Source organism: Gorilla gorilla, chromosome 3 (assembly GCF_029281585.2).
Source record: "Gorilla gorilla gorilla isolate KB3781 chromosome 3, NHGRI_mGorGor1-v2.1_pri, whole genome shotgun sequence".
Taxonomy (NCBI): domain Eukaryota; kingdom Metazoa; phylum Chordata; class Mammalia; order Primates; family Hominidae; genus Gorilla; species Gorilla gorilla.
The window spans coordinates 206,699,982-206,714,834 of NC_073227.2; the positions used below are offsets into that span (position 1 = coordinate 206,699,982).

The window sequence follows — 14,853 nt, forward strand, 5'->3', positions numbered from 1 at the left end:
TTTAACTATGACAGATGTGAACGTTTGATCTCTTTGCAGACAAGATCAGCACAGTGACTGGGTCTTTGCCCTACCTTTCTAAGCGAATGACAGAACCGGTAGCAGAACCGGAGCCCCTGAAGCTTCTGCAGGCAAACTTCCTGGAGCAGCCCAAGAAAGTCAGAGCCCCTCCTTTTCGTCACATTCAGTTGGAATTTTGGAAACCAAGCATAATGGAGAAATAACTTTTTTGGTATAGCCGGAAGATGAACCCTTGGGCACAGTTTCAAAGTCAAATATTTTACTGTAAAGTGGAAGAAGAAAATACCCAGATCTTTCTGCACAGTCAAGTGGCTTATGTTTTGCACGCATTGGAAAGAAGGGAAAACAAAAGCTGTCTTAGAAGACGGAATCAATCACCTGAGGAGTGGCACTGCTCCAGAGAGCTGAGGTCTTCCTCTTAGGAATTACAGACTTTGGTTCCGTATAATTAGGCCCTGTGTTGCTCAACTTCCAAATAATTTAGAAAGAATTATCATGTGAGAGTGCACATATATACATTTTTTTCCAAAACAACCTTCTCAATGTGTAGCAAAATGTAGTCAAGGAAGAAAAAAAATGAGAAGTTCTTTAGATTTCAGCCAAAACAATCACTTAAGCTCCAAGTCACTATATAAACACCATTAATACCTGTTAAAAGGTCGTGAATTCTGTAAGAGATGTTTGGAACAAACAGTGCTTCAGAACTACCCACAAAAATAAACAAAAAACAGATCATATTATGTCACTGGGGCCAGACAGGATGATGAAACGGCTATGATCACGTATAAGCTTTATCTATCTCTCCAGAGAACAGTGTCAGGGACATATGGGTTACTTTCCAAATTTAGTTTAAAAAATATGAAAAACATCTGTGAAATTCTGGTAAGACAAAAAGAGTTTCTAATTCTTTGGATCGCAAAATGATTCTTCAGTTCTAATTAGCTATGATAAATTATGTTAATTTTAAACTATTATCATTCATGTGGGCATTTAATTTAAAAAGTGGCATTATCTGGAAAACAGTCTCTGCAATTTATTCTAATGTAGTTTAACACGAAGCAGCTACATTGCCTTTTTGGATATTTTTAGAAGTGTGAAAACTGTGAATATCACTTCAGGCTTTGCAGAATGGTACTTTACAATGAATCTGTGTCTGGCATCTGATTGGTGATAAAAAAAATTATTGGGAATAGATTATTAGTTATTTTGAGACAGAATTTCGAGAAACTTGTTGAAAGAGTCTTGTTTGAAGAGCCCATAAGGAACCTCCTCCTTCACACCCATACTCTGGCTAAGAATGTTGACTCTTTTTTCTTAATTAAAGGCTGAATCACTGATAATATTGTTGATATTAAGTGCCTACTAACCAGAAGCATGAGCTTTTAACACTTTTAATGTCACCCAAAAGCCTACCCAAAGTGCCCAGGAAAATAAATAGTTTTCTAAGATTCAGTATAATTTTATTTTGTTTTGTAGCTAAAATGCGCCAGAGCTGTATTCATGTCATCACAGTGGGAAGAAGGCAAACATCTCAGAAATTAATAAATCCCACAGCCACTAAAAGCGTATTGCATTTGGGGCACAACTCTGGCCATAGAGGCAAGCACCTGACATAACACAGATGGCTTCTTGCTGGTAGCATGGTGGCAACTTCGCTGAAAGCACAGAGACAAGGACTGTTTCACTCTGTCTCCCTTAAGAACTTTGAAAACAGTTTTATGTCTTTGGAGAAGGAGCACCAATTTAGCTTGCATCATGGATCATATAGAACAGGGTACGTTTTAATGTGCTAAAACCTAAGCAATGTATTTAACAGAGCAATCTATTTCCATGAGGGTTGTGAGAAAATAATTCAGAGGCTCTAAGGGAAGTTGGGAGAAGAAAGGACAGCCCATACAAGTGCAGTCAAATAGCCAGAAAGAGCAGAGATGCTGATTGCTCCAAGCAGTAGTCTGAGGCTTTTTCTATTCATTTCCTTAGAGTAATTTCCAGTATTTGTTAAGGCATACAGAATTTGGGGGCTTGAGGTAGGGAGTGTGTCTTATCCATGCTTGGAAATGTAACAGCTTTTGAAGTTTTGTAATGTTTCTTTTTTAAAGCAGGCATCTTTCTAGTTCCACTATCTCTGTGGAGTTGAGGAAAGAAAGTAATTCATAGACACAGGGCAGCATGCTGACCTTTCTTCAGTGAACGTCAAGGTCCTGGGCTCATAAGGGAATAAGGAAGAGGAACCTCAGCATATTAATCCATGGGCTCCAGCCACGTGGCAGCTACATATTTTCAATCACTTTGCTTACTTCAAACTTTTCTTGGCGGCCATGTACATTAAGAACAGATAACTAAGAAGCAACCCTTCTCAGTGTTTTTGGCATCTACTGATTAGCACCTGACATTCCAAGTTATTTCCTCCTCTACTCGGCATGCCGATTTCTGTACTGTTGAACAGCAGGAAGTGGTTTCAAGGGTCTAATAAATTAGCCTTTCGTTGTTTCAACTTCCAAGTGAAGTTAACAGTAAAAGAAGCCTAGTATGAAAAAGATCCAGGGTTTCTTAACCTACCTCTTGTTTCTTATTTTCTTTCAGTATTGGCTTTTTTTTTGATGAGTTTGGGTGTTTGGGGAGTGGAAACACCATAAATTTGATCTTAAGCTGTGCTGGGACAACTTTTGCATGTTTTTATTGAATACTTGGTATATTCCACTGCCCAGAGAGTTAAAAAAAAAAAAAAGACAAAAGGATGAGCAGCTAGTTAATAGTCTTCATAGCCACCAGTTATCCTTTAATCTAGTATTTTCTAGAGTGCTGTGATATTTGCAGAATTAACCCACAAAACAGTATCCTATGGGCCAACCGGTGATGAGATTGAGTTTGCCTTTGAGAACTCCGGTGGGTGTGTTCTAACCCAACTTTCCTACCTCTCTTCACTGTCATTTATATTGTTGCCTGAGGACTCTTCCTAATACCTAGCCAAAGTATGGGGGGCCTCTGCTGTCTGAGAGGTCAACTTCTAACAGTTTAGTGTGACCTCAAGGCCACCCCATGACCTGACTCCATTCTCCTTTTTCACTCTCGTCTTCGGCCACCTCTCTCAATTTGCCAGCCTATCTGCTCTCCCTGGAATCCACCATGGACGCTCATGCTGTTTCCCGAATCTGGATGTAGAATTTCCCTGACCTTTTTATTTACAAAATTCTACCCATCTTTCAAGATTTTCCTTTTCCTGAGTTGATTATTCTTTGTTTCTGTGTTCTCAAAACACTTTCCTTGAGCAATGCTAAATACTAGTTTCCTTCACGACTGTCTGTTTCTCTCACCGCAGCATCTGTGAGATTAAGGATAGTGTCTTTTTCACCATTTATCTCTCACTGCTCCTAGTTCAGCACCTTGCATATCTTTCATGCTCAGCGTACTTAAAAACAAAAGAATCATACATAAGACGGTGTTGCCAGTTTATCATTTAATGAAGAGGCTTTTTTCTTTTATCAATTATGGTAAATCTTTGACTAGTTCAAAAAGGGATTTAGGCAGATCTATTTTTGAGCATTTCTCCTGTTAATATTTATATTGAACTTCAGCCTTTTTGGGTCAACAGCTAGAAACCATCACAGCCTGCTATAATCCATTAGTTACAAAAGGATGGAAATTATCCTGCAAAAAGCGCCAGGCTGCAGAGGTTCTTGTTTGGAATTATTACACTGCTGTTGGATATTCTAACTACCCACTCGTGTTCAAAGGAGAAGCGGCATTTGAGAAAGCTTCTAAATGTGGGTTCTGCCACCTACCGTGTAGAACTCTATGCCAGTGGGTCAAACATACTTGCCGTCTAATTTAGCACCCCAAGATAGATTCTAGCAGAGCTTCTTTGACATAGCTAATCTCTCTGAGTTTCAATTTCCTCACCTATAAACTTGGGAGTAACGACTTTGTGTGGCAAGAACCCCAAGTAATTAATCAAAATTCTAACTTTCTGCTTGGACATAGGGATTGGTCATCAATGTGGGCTATTATCGTCTTGATCTTTGTTTTTGCTGTGGTTCATATAGTACTTATTAATACGGCTACTAATTTCAGGTTTGTCATTTCTGTCATTTTAATTTTATTTTATCAAATAAATTATCATAATAATCTTTTAATTAGCTCTCCTGTCCCTAGTTCTCCCCCTAATATTGATCTCTCTCCTTTTAATTCCAAGCTGCAATTGCAAGGCTAATATTTTGAAAGGAACACTGACTTCACATTATCTATTAATAAATTCTAAACCAGGCCCAACACATCATGATCCTAACCTAATTTTCAAGAATTTATTTTCCTTCTCGGTTTTTGTTTTTTAGTCAAACTGAACTTTTTGTTGCTCCTTTTTTTGTACATTTCATGTTTTAGCCTTCATTTGAGTTTAATCAGCACATTTTAACCAGGTGCCTACATTGTGTCAGATATTTTCTGGGTCGTAGGAATGTCAGGATAATCCAAAAGAATCCCTGCCTTCCAGGAGCCCATGACTGGTGTGGTGAGGCAGGTGTGATTTTGATTCATCTTTTGTGAGATGTTTTATTCGTTGAGATTACCTCTAATTACTCTTAAAATTACACACAGTTTTAGAAGTCCATCTCAAAATAGTCCCCTATGAAAACCACATAAATCCCTCTCACTCATTTAAACTAATATAGTTCCTTTTCTGTGCCACTTCATCTTGTCTTACTTTATGTTATTTATGGTGGTGTTTTCTTGAGGGCAGGGATCACGCTTTATTCACATCTGTGTTTTTCATCGTACCTTATGTATAACAGGCTTGCAATAAATATGTGTTAAATATCAAAGGAATGTAATAGTACAATTTGACTTTAAATAGAATAATACCCAAAGTTTTCAGGGACCATTTCTCAAAAGACCCATTACCCCAAGATACTTAACCTACAATGCTTACTTTATATAAGCTCTGTTACTTAAGCTAACAAACAATAGTTCTGGAAACCTCATATACAGAAACATACGGATATTTAGATGTATAATATATTATATATATATTTTGTTACACCACTAGACTTGGCTTGAATGAACCAGAATATTGCTTGCTTATTTCCTTGATGTTCTTTTCTTACACGGTTTGTTCTACAAATGTATAAATATTAATATATTAGAAAGTTATAGAAACAGATGAAGGAAAAATAGACACAAATATAGTATGGAAGCCTGGACATAAACCAGGGATTTCAGAAATAGAAGCTATGGAGATGCATCTGGGAGGAGGGTCTGTTTTAGCACATTTGGGCATGCATCTTTAAATAGGAGACACATTTCTGGAAGGAACATAGGGTCCTGTGGGTAAAGTATTGGGTTGCCTTGTTTTATATTTACTTGAGGCTATTACAGAGAATCAACTACAGTGTAAAGGGAGAGCAAAACCAAGCGAGTTTGGATTTAGGGACGTTAAGTACGCTTTGAACAGATCAGAAGCCCTGGACAGACGCCACCACAAAAGCAGCAGCATCTGGAAGTACACGTGCTCATCTCTTTGTATTGCTTGGTGTGATTTCCATGGCTACTAAACGAGTCATTCACTTCAACCTACATTGATGTGATCAAAATAGTTTCATCAGAGCAAATTCTCATCCCCTCTGAAGAGTGGACAGATTCTTAAGGATTGTCCACGTTTGTATTAACGACCCTATTGCTTATGCGGTCACAATTACAGCTAACCAGATAGGTGCAGTCAATGGATTTTGTTAATGATTTACCTTCAAAGTAACAATACTCACATAAGAGTAGAAGTTAAAAGGATTTCAATAAATTTGGTAATTGACTTTTTAACTATACGTTTGTGTCAGGCATTTATACTTAGCAAATCTTATTTCAATGTATTTGATTGTTTTGAAATCAGTGACAGGTTAATAACTTTGTTATCAGACTACCAAATTAAAATTTTATCAGATCATGTTTACATTATAAAAGAAAAGCCTGAAGACATTATTAACTTCATTTCAACAAGCTTCTGTAAATAAATAGGCTTTCATTAGGAAACCAGCCCTATTTATCAAGGTTATTAAACCATTTTGTAACAAAAAGCATGATTTCCAAAAATGTCCCATGATTAGGCTTATTTTATTTTGATACGACCAGGTTTGCTACACATTTTAACATAAATCAAGATAAACAGCTTGTTCAGAAAAAATAAAGCTTCAGAAAAATGCACCTTAATCACTGTTTTGAGTTACTGATTAATGTTTGTCCCTGAATCTGCTCCAGACAGATTTTATGTTTTCTTTGATGACTTTCACTGGAATATGGTTGGCTTTTATGATTAAATCCATCCTTATGGTATAATCCTTGACTAGGAGTTAGACATTGAAAAACACTTGAAACTATACATGGTCAATTTCTTATAACTGATTTTTTTCAGTAAACTTATGGAGAATAACTTTTGTGGTGATTATTAGAATGTTCAAAAACATATTTCTATTGTGAAAACCCAGTGCTTGCTTTCTGAGTCTGCGGGTCTATCCAGCCTGCCCAAGAACTCGATTCAGCTAAGGTTCTCCCTTCCATTATGGAGCCTGGAAGGTTTCATGCAAAAACAGTGACTGTGCTCCCCGAGAAAGTCCACTGAGTAGCGTGCTGGAGAGAACCTCACCAGGACTCCACGCTTTCAAGCTCTGGTTCTACCGTCTGTTACTTAGGCAAATGTTTTCACCTGACTGTAGGGTTGATTAAGGCTTTTGGCTTGCCCCAAAAACCCCTGTATTTCTGGATGGGAATCAGTTGGAAGTATTTTGCTAGGGTCCTGTCTTTGCCATTCCATCTAGCTCTAGTAATCTTGATGGCTCTTATCTCTTATGCTCTGGATGAAAACTGATAATACTTCTTTCTCCATTTGTTTTTTGTAAGCATGGTGGTCGGTAAGATGATTTCTGGTGAAGCAGCAAAACCACAGGCCCTTGTTTCTAAATCTGGTTAACTGAATGCCTTCTGTGTTCACCTGTCATCACAAAAGGATGCGCAGGGGCACTCATTATTTTAATCAGAGTCGTTCCTAATTCTAAAGTTAATCATGGCGATTCTCAGATCAGGGAGAAAATTAATTAAGATGCAATGCTATTTTCTTCTCTCCCAGGGTGACATCTCCCAGGTTTCTCATTAAATCGCCCATTTATGTTTGGTTTCAGTGCTTTGGAGCCAGGCAGACCAGATGCAAACCCCAGCTGCATGTGCCGTTTGCTCCCTGAGGGGCAGAGATGATGGCCTTGCTCCCAGCGGCATCTCCAGCCCTGGAACTGTGCTGGGTGCACACGAGGAGCCAAATGCGTGTTTTCTGAGGGGAGTAAGTGGAAGAATGAATGAAGTCAGCCCTTCCATCTCTTCTTCCTTAGCTGTCAAATAGGATGACAAAATACCTATTTGCCAGTGGTTGTTGTGAGGATTAAATCATAGATGTAATGCATTTAGCACAGTGAATGGGCACATGATAAGAATTCTATAAATGGCGGTTGTTCATCTTCCTACAGGAAGGGCAGATCTCTGAGTCATAGAAATTGCTTCTTATTTCCCACTTTCCTTTATTTCCTTATCTGGTGAAGTACAAGTTCTACTGGTATTCAACAAGTAAAACTCTTGTTCAGGGTAATGTGCTACTAACTTTTAAGTCTGCATATTTTAAAATGACAGAAAATCTAGTTTTTTCATTAACTTTCTACTCATCTCTTTCTGGGCCTGCTCAGCAAATCCCCGGTTTCAGAGGACTGCCCTCTAAGGAACTATAGACAGGGTTTCCATCTGTATTTCCATTTTCTGAATAAGTAACAAGGGGAACTAGACTCTCAGGGCCTCCTCTGCCTGCTTCGTCCTTATGGAGCTGATGTGGGGAGAACACTCCTCACTGTCCAGTCTAGTGATGACCACAGTTGTGTAGCCACGTGGATCTGTGTACTCGAGGTCAGTTAATTCCAGAAAATCATCCAATCTAACGTTTGCTCAGATTCCCTAATTTCTACTCTGTGAAAGACAAGGACTAGTACAGCTCTTCAGTTTCCTGGGGGAGTGCTTCATTACTTTTCCTCTTTTTCTTTTTACTTAGTCTAATGACTCAGATTCCAGATGGTTCTGCCTAAGTTTAGAATTATCATGATCTACTTTGTAGAGAGAAAAGAAAACATTTCTTGTACAGTACAACTTATGTAATTTTTTTTCAGGGAAGTGAGAAAAATATAACACTCAGTGTAGAAGAACTTTTGGCTCTAACATTAGATGTCAATGTTTTGTATTCTGTCATTGGGGTGTATTGTAATTTACTTATTTACTGTCTAATTCCTTCTGTAGCTAGTGAAGTTTACATTTTCTTTTTTTTTTTTTTTTTTTGAGATGGAGTCTCATTCTGTCGCCCAGACTGGAGCGCAGTGGAGCTATCTCGGCTCACTGCAAGCGCCACCTCCCGGGTTCACGCCATTCTCCTGCCTCAGCCTCCCGAGTAGCTGGGACTACAGGTGCCTGCCACCGCACCTGGCTAATTTTTTGTATTTTTAGTAGAGACGGGGTTTCACTGTGTTAGCCAGGATGGTCTCGATCTGTGAAGTTTACATTTTCAAAGAATGTTTTAATGATATGGAAAAATATTCTCCAAACAATGACGTGCAAGTACAAGGTACAAACCAGGACAGTGTAATTCTAATTTTGTTTTTTTAAAAGGTCAATATACTTTCTTTCTTTTTTTTTTTTTGGAAAAGAAATATTCCTAATAATTCATTTAATCATCTGGAGAGTGGGTTGAAGTTTTGTAAAATTTAATTTCTTCATTACAGACTGTATTATTTTAATAAAAGTTTTTCTTTGGTGTCACCCATTGTGTGCAGCACTGAGCTGGAGCCCTGGAGCCCTCACTATTGTCCATCTGGCCGCACCGCTGTCAGCACTGCTTTCAATGCACTGTAACAGAATACTGATGACTCAGCCTTTCTGCTGCTGACAGGAAGTCCTTGAGCGAGTCTCTTTGTAGTTCCTCCAAGAAAGGATGCTCAGGCACCCCTTGGGTGAACTGCTGCAGGCCATGGAGGGGACAACCGGGTTGCAGTAGTAAGTTTGCACTGGGCTATCCCAGAGCTAGAACAAGGGAACAGGTCAGCCCCTAGAGTCCCAGAGGTCACAGACTTGGGCAGGTCCAGGCGTTAAATGCAGCTCTGCCTTTGGAGCTGGACATCCAGGTACCTGGCTGCCTGCTGGGAACAGGTGAGTATGTATCAGCCATCGTGAAGCCTCAAAAGGCTGCAGCCTGACGTAGCTGCAGATCAGGCTGTACCCAAATTGCATTGTTACTGATGAAATAATTTTTTAAAAAACCAATGGTATGTATTTGAGCATCTTCCTCATGGACACCATTCAACAGAATGCTGTTCTCGGGGAACAAATGACTCATGCAAATGACTATTTTCTAGGTTTTTCTCATGGTCAAGCAGCCATGATCTTTTTATAGCTTTATTTTATTTTAACTCAGTCCCAACGGTTAATTTAAATCCTTTCTTTCATCAATGATACAAAGAGCTCACTTTACTACAGTCTCATCTTGACAGAGTCAAATGCAGAGGCTATAAGGCTGCCCACCTGAGGAGGAGGAACTGGAACTTAGGAAAACAGCTCAGATGCTTCATGCAAATGAGGAAGCTCAACTGGCTTCTGTTGAAAATACCTCACGCATCATTTTCTCTTGTCTCTACTTGCCAAAATATTTATAAGATATCTTTGCCCTGCCATACCTAACTAAGCCTCTTGGAATTTATTTTTTCAGTGAGATTCTCTGATGCAATAACCAAGCACTGGCTTTTAGAAAGTGTTCTCTCCCCCTCCCTCCCTCCCTCCCTGCCTGTCTCTCTCCCTCCCTCCCTGCCTATCTCTCTCCTTCCCTCTCCCTCCCTCCCTGCCTATCTCTCTCTCTCCCTCCCTGCCTCTCTCCCTCCCTGTCTCTCTCCCTCCCTCCCTGCCTATCTCTCTCCCTCCCTACCTCTCTCCCTCCCTCCCTGCCTGTCTCTCTCCCTCCCTCCCTGCCTGTCTCTCTCCCTCCCTACCTATCTCTCTCCCTCCCTCCCTGCCTGTCTCTCTCCCTCCCTACCTCTCTCCCTCCCTCCCTGTCTCTCTCCCTCCCTCCCTGCCTGTCTCTCTCCCTCCCTCCCTGCCTGTCTCTCTCCCTCCCTCCCTGCCTGTCTCTCTCCCTCCCTACCTATCTCTCTCTCTCCCTCCCTGCCTATCTCTCTCCCTCCCTACCTATCTCTCTCCCTCCCTGCCTATCTCTCTCCCTCCCTACCTCTCTCCCTCCCTCCCTGTCTCTCTCCCTCCCTCCCTGCCTGTCTGTCTCCCTCCCTACCTATCTCTCTCCCTCCCTCCCTGCCTATCTCTCTCCCTCCCTACCTATCTCTCTCCCTCCCTGCCTATCTCTCTCCCTCCCTACCTCTCTCCCTCCCTCCCTGTCTCTCTCCCTCCCTCCCTGCCTGTCTGTCTCCCTCCCTACCTATCTCTCTCTCTCCCTCCCTGCCTATCTCTCTCCCTCCCTACCTATCTCTCTCCCTCCCTGCCTATCTCTCTCCCTCCCTACCTCTCTCCTTCCCTCCCTGTCTCTCTCCCTCCCTCCCTGCCTGTCTGTCTCCCTCCCTACCTATCTCTCTCCCTCCCTCCCTCCCTGTCTCTCTCCCTCCCTCCCTGCCTGTCTCTCTCCCTCCCTCCCTCCCTGTCTCTCTCCCTCCCTCCCTGCCTGTCTCTCTCTCTCTCTCTCTCTCTCTATCTATCTATATATATATCTGTTTCTCTGTCTCACTCTAGATATACAATCAAATCAGTGTGCAGATGGAGGACCAAGAGTATCACAAAATTATTATTGTAACTTGTGGATAATAAATTTCAAAATCTGATGTCTGTGCTCCAATATCTGACCTCCTTTTTTGAAAAATATGCACATGTGAAACCTGATTTACTACTGAGGAAGTTAACCCTTTCCTTTTGAAAGTAATGCATCTGTAGAAGATGGAAAGTTCAGTGGAGATTGGTGATCTTCTCAATTATGTGCATGAGAATAAGTAAACTCCCAGGCATTCCGTCACTCTCCAAAGTCAGAACAATCAAGAGGACACATCAGGCTTTAGAAAAATTCATTCCCTTGGAAGATAATCTCAATAGCATGTGTGAATAGGAAGAGCATCAAAGTGTGACAGAGAGAGTGTCAGAGAAGAGTCACCTATTACAAGCATGATCACAGTACTCAGGAAAAAGTAAGTTCCAGGCTTATTTGGATATTCATATAGATATTTTCCAGGGTTTTAGAGGTTCATGATTTCTCAGGGAGACCAAAGTGCCTGTTTGACTGTGAGGGGTTATTAGTCCTCTGGGTTCTGGCTTCACTCAGAAATAGCCTGGACCACATGGGTCAGTCCTGCCCCACAGACATTAGGCCCCCTCCTGGGGCCCCTGCAGAGTGGGTCAGTTCTGCAGATGTGGGAAGGGGTGAGTGCTGGGTTTGGGAACCAAAGGCTGTGTGTTGAGCTTACAGTAGACAATTTGGAGCTGCTTCTTGCTTAGAGATGACCCAATATCCAAAAGTAGCTATTGCGGGCAAGTGGTGTTCCCCAAAAAGGTATGTTGAAGTCCTTCCTCAGCCCCAGTACCTGTGAGAGCGATCTTATTTGGAAACAGGATCTTTACAGATGTAATCCAGTTAATTGAGGTCATACTTGAGAAAAGTGAGCCCTAAATCCAATGACTGGTATTCTTACATGGAGAGAGAGATTTGGAGACAGATCCATAGAAAGAACATTGCGAGACAATGCAGGCAGAGATGGGTGATGCTGCCATAAGCCAAGGACTGCCGGCAACCACCAGAAGTGGGAAGAAGTGAGGAAGGATTCGCTGCTGGAGCCTTCACAGGCAACCCGGCCCTGCTGACACCTTGATCTCAGACTTCTACACCCCCACGTAGAGTGTGAGACAATAGATTTCTGTTGTTTCAAGCCACTCAATTGGGTGCACTTTGTTGCAGCAGCTCTAGAAACTGATACAGTGGCTCAAACAGAGCCTCTAGGTGTCTCTTCTTCTGCAATCCAAAGACTGCACCGGTGTGACCTGAAGGGGTAAGAGAGCTAAATAAATTTGCTTTTGGGGAGATAGATTTGGGTAAGTTTCTCCATGCTGAGTTAGATGAATGATATATGGTGGTGGTAAAATCCAGATAACCCTCGAGTGTGGTGATTTCAGAAAGAGAGAGCCAGGAGGCCTGGGAGCCAGCAGGCCAGCGGGGGTCCGCCCACTGGCCCCGAAACAGCGAACAGTGACATTGGAGCAAGGGCCCATCCCGTGCTTCTCTGGAGCCCCACTGGGCAGAGCCAGGTGGAGAAGCAGGAAACTGCACATTGGTGGGCTGGAGGGGCTTGGAAGGGCTGAGACAAGGTGTGTGCTTGGGGATAAGGGTGTTCCTGGTCCCCGGTGAAGCATCAGTGACCAAGAGGCATCCTCTAGAAGAGGCAGACACTACATGGGAAGGCAGAAGCAGCATGAAGGAAGGCGCTTTAGGACAAGGGGATCAGTTACAGTTTCCTCGCCATGCTCCTTAGACCCATGGCGTGCTATTCCACTCTGAAATAAGGCAGAGTGAAGAATTCAAAAACAATCACTCTGGGAGAAAAAAGCGAGTTCTCTTGATATCCTTGCTTTCTCCTGGCCTCATTTCCTCTGATGTTCCCCTGGCCTCTTGCAAATCAATCAGCCTAAATCAAGGGTGTCTGTGCAGGCTCTCAAGACAGACATGCTGCTGGGAGTGGCACGTAAGTGAACGTCAAGGAGATGTCAGGGCATGCACATATTCTTTGGTGCCCACCGTCTTATTTTCTTAACTTACTGGGAAATCTTTTTGTTAGAGTGCACGCATTAAGTTTCTTCCTGGCCTCATCAGCCCCAAGCCCAGGCAGTGGCGGGCGGTTTCCCGTGAGGACAGCGTACCTTCTGAAGAAATGCACCCAGATCAGAATGGTATACGAGTCTGTCCTATTCTGGCTCTAGAAAAGAAATGTCACAATAAATAGGTGGGTGGGGTCTGCCCCACACTCCCCAAAACAACCAAAGCAGCGGCGAGATCAAACTGAGGACAACGTTATCATCACATATTCTTTTCTTTACACAGTTTGATACCCACCTACTTCTCAGGACAAACACTGCGGAAAGGAAACTGGGTGGATACTTACTGTTTTTAGTTTGTTACATACTACAATTAGTCACCATTAGCTAATTATATGGAAAAGGGGAAATTGGGGCTGTTTTACCCAGAGTTGGTTTTAGGTGGGGGTGAAGCAGGCAGGGTGATATTGGCAGCCCCATGGTTGGTTTTGCTGATTCAGTTGCTCTTTCCTTGCCCCCTATTTAATACAAAATTCCTCTGACAAAGCTTCCTGTGTGGCCACTGGTCAGCATTTTAATAGAATGGAAGGGTGTAGCACAGCAAAGGCCATAGTGTTAATATCCTTCGCATCTGCCGTTCCCACCTCTTCCTTGCTTTTCCAGTCCTTTCCAACTCTGCATAGGATGATGGGGAGAGGAGGGAGATAGGAAGGGTGAGAGGCAAGCAAAGTCATTTCCAGCATTTTAAAGTCAGCTCTCCCAAAATGCTCTCTCTCTCCATAGCCTTCTCCCTATTGGGGCTTCAAAGCCTTCCCTCTACCTGAAACCACTCAGGGTGCAAGGAAGCCTCTTCAGGTCCCCCTCATCCTTGATCATTACACCAACTCTTGAGGATCCTTTCTCTAAATTTGGCAACAACCTTCTGTTGCAGACTCTTTTCACTATTGGAATTCCCTTTCAGGGACTGCTCTCTACAACTTATACGGCTGCAGCAGCAGCTTATCTGACCATTTAAGGCTCTACACTGTGCAGACAGAAAAGGATCACACTCCTCTCTCAGACACATTAAAAGAAATTTTATACAAGGCCTGTGCATTTTCAAAACACAGGATTGACCTAATGAGCAGGAATTTGAGACCAGGTAGGAAAAGAGGGTCATGGGATGTGGGGAGCTGCCTGGGGGCTGGTGGGAACTTGTCAGGGGTCCTCATATCCCTTCATGAGACAGTTGCCTAATCAACCTATTTCAAGGGATGGCCCTGATTTCACGGTGAAAAGCAAGGCATGTTTCTGCAGATACGTCAGTGCTCTAACAGCAACATGTGCTCTGCTTTGACATCCTAGGAGATTTGCTTCCATTGAATCAGAGTGAACTATTTTTTTTTTTTTGCTTCTTGGCAGAATATTATTTGCAGATATCTGCAAATTTGGTAGGAAAGCTTTTTTTCTAAATAGAACTATCCTGAAAACAAAGGGAAAAAAGGGCAAACACACACACACACAAACACACACACACACTCACATGCGAGCCTTCCCCCAAATCCTTCCAAGTCTTCATTCTATTTAAGCTGTTCATAAATAATATCTGATGATAATCTCATTGAAAATGCATGTTTTTATGTTAATTTTTGTTAATTTGACATCCCTAGATGATATGATGAAAATATTTACTCTGTGCACGTTTGTGTGTGTGTGTGTGTGTGTGTGTGGGTGTGTGTGTGTGTGTTTGTGTGTGTGTATGTGTGTGTGTGTGTGTGGGGGGGTGTGTGTGTGTGTTTGTGTGTGTGTGTGGGTGTGTGGGTGTGTGTGTGTGTATGTGTGTGTGTATGTGTGTGTGTGTGTGTGTGTGTGTGGGTGTGTGTGTGGGTGCAATCTTGTCCCCTTAGTCCATGATGAATTAAAATAAGTAGTTTACCTATAGATAACTAAAACTCTATACATGTCTTCATGAAGTTTACCTTATTTAACAGTTGCAAT

General features: G+C 42.1%; 1 protein-coding gene across 20 annotated transcripts in view; it reads right to left on the bottom strand.

The window, feature by feature from the left end:
* Positions 1 to 14,853, bottom strand: part of SORBS2 (sorbin and SH3 domain containing 2) — a 226,850-nt gene that overhangs the window by 135,925 nt on the left and 76,072 nt on the right. Inside the window, exon 3 of one of the 20 annotated variants that reach the window (XM_055384906.2) lies at positions 12,881 to 13,037. The exons of the other annotated variants lie outside the window; for them this stretch is intronic. The gene's annotated coding sequence lies outside the window, so the exon portion shown is untranslated. The remainder of the gene's footprint in view (positions 1 to 12,880; positions 13,038 to 14,853) is intronic. 20 annotated transcript variants of the gene reach the window in all.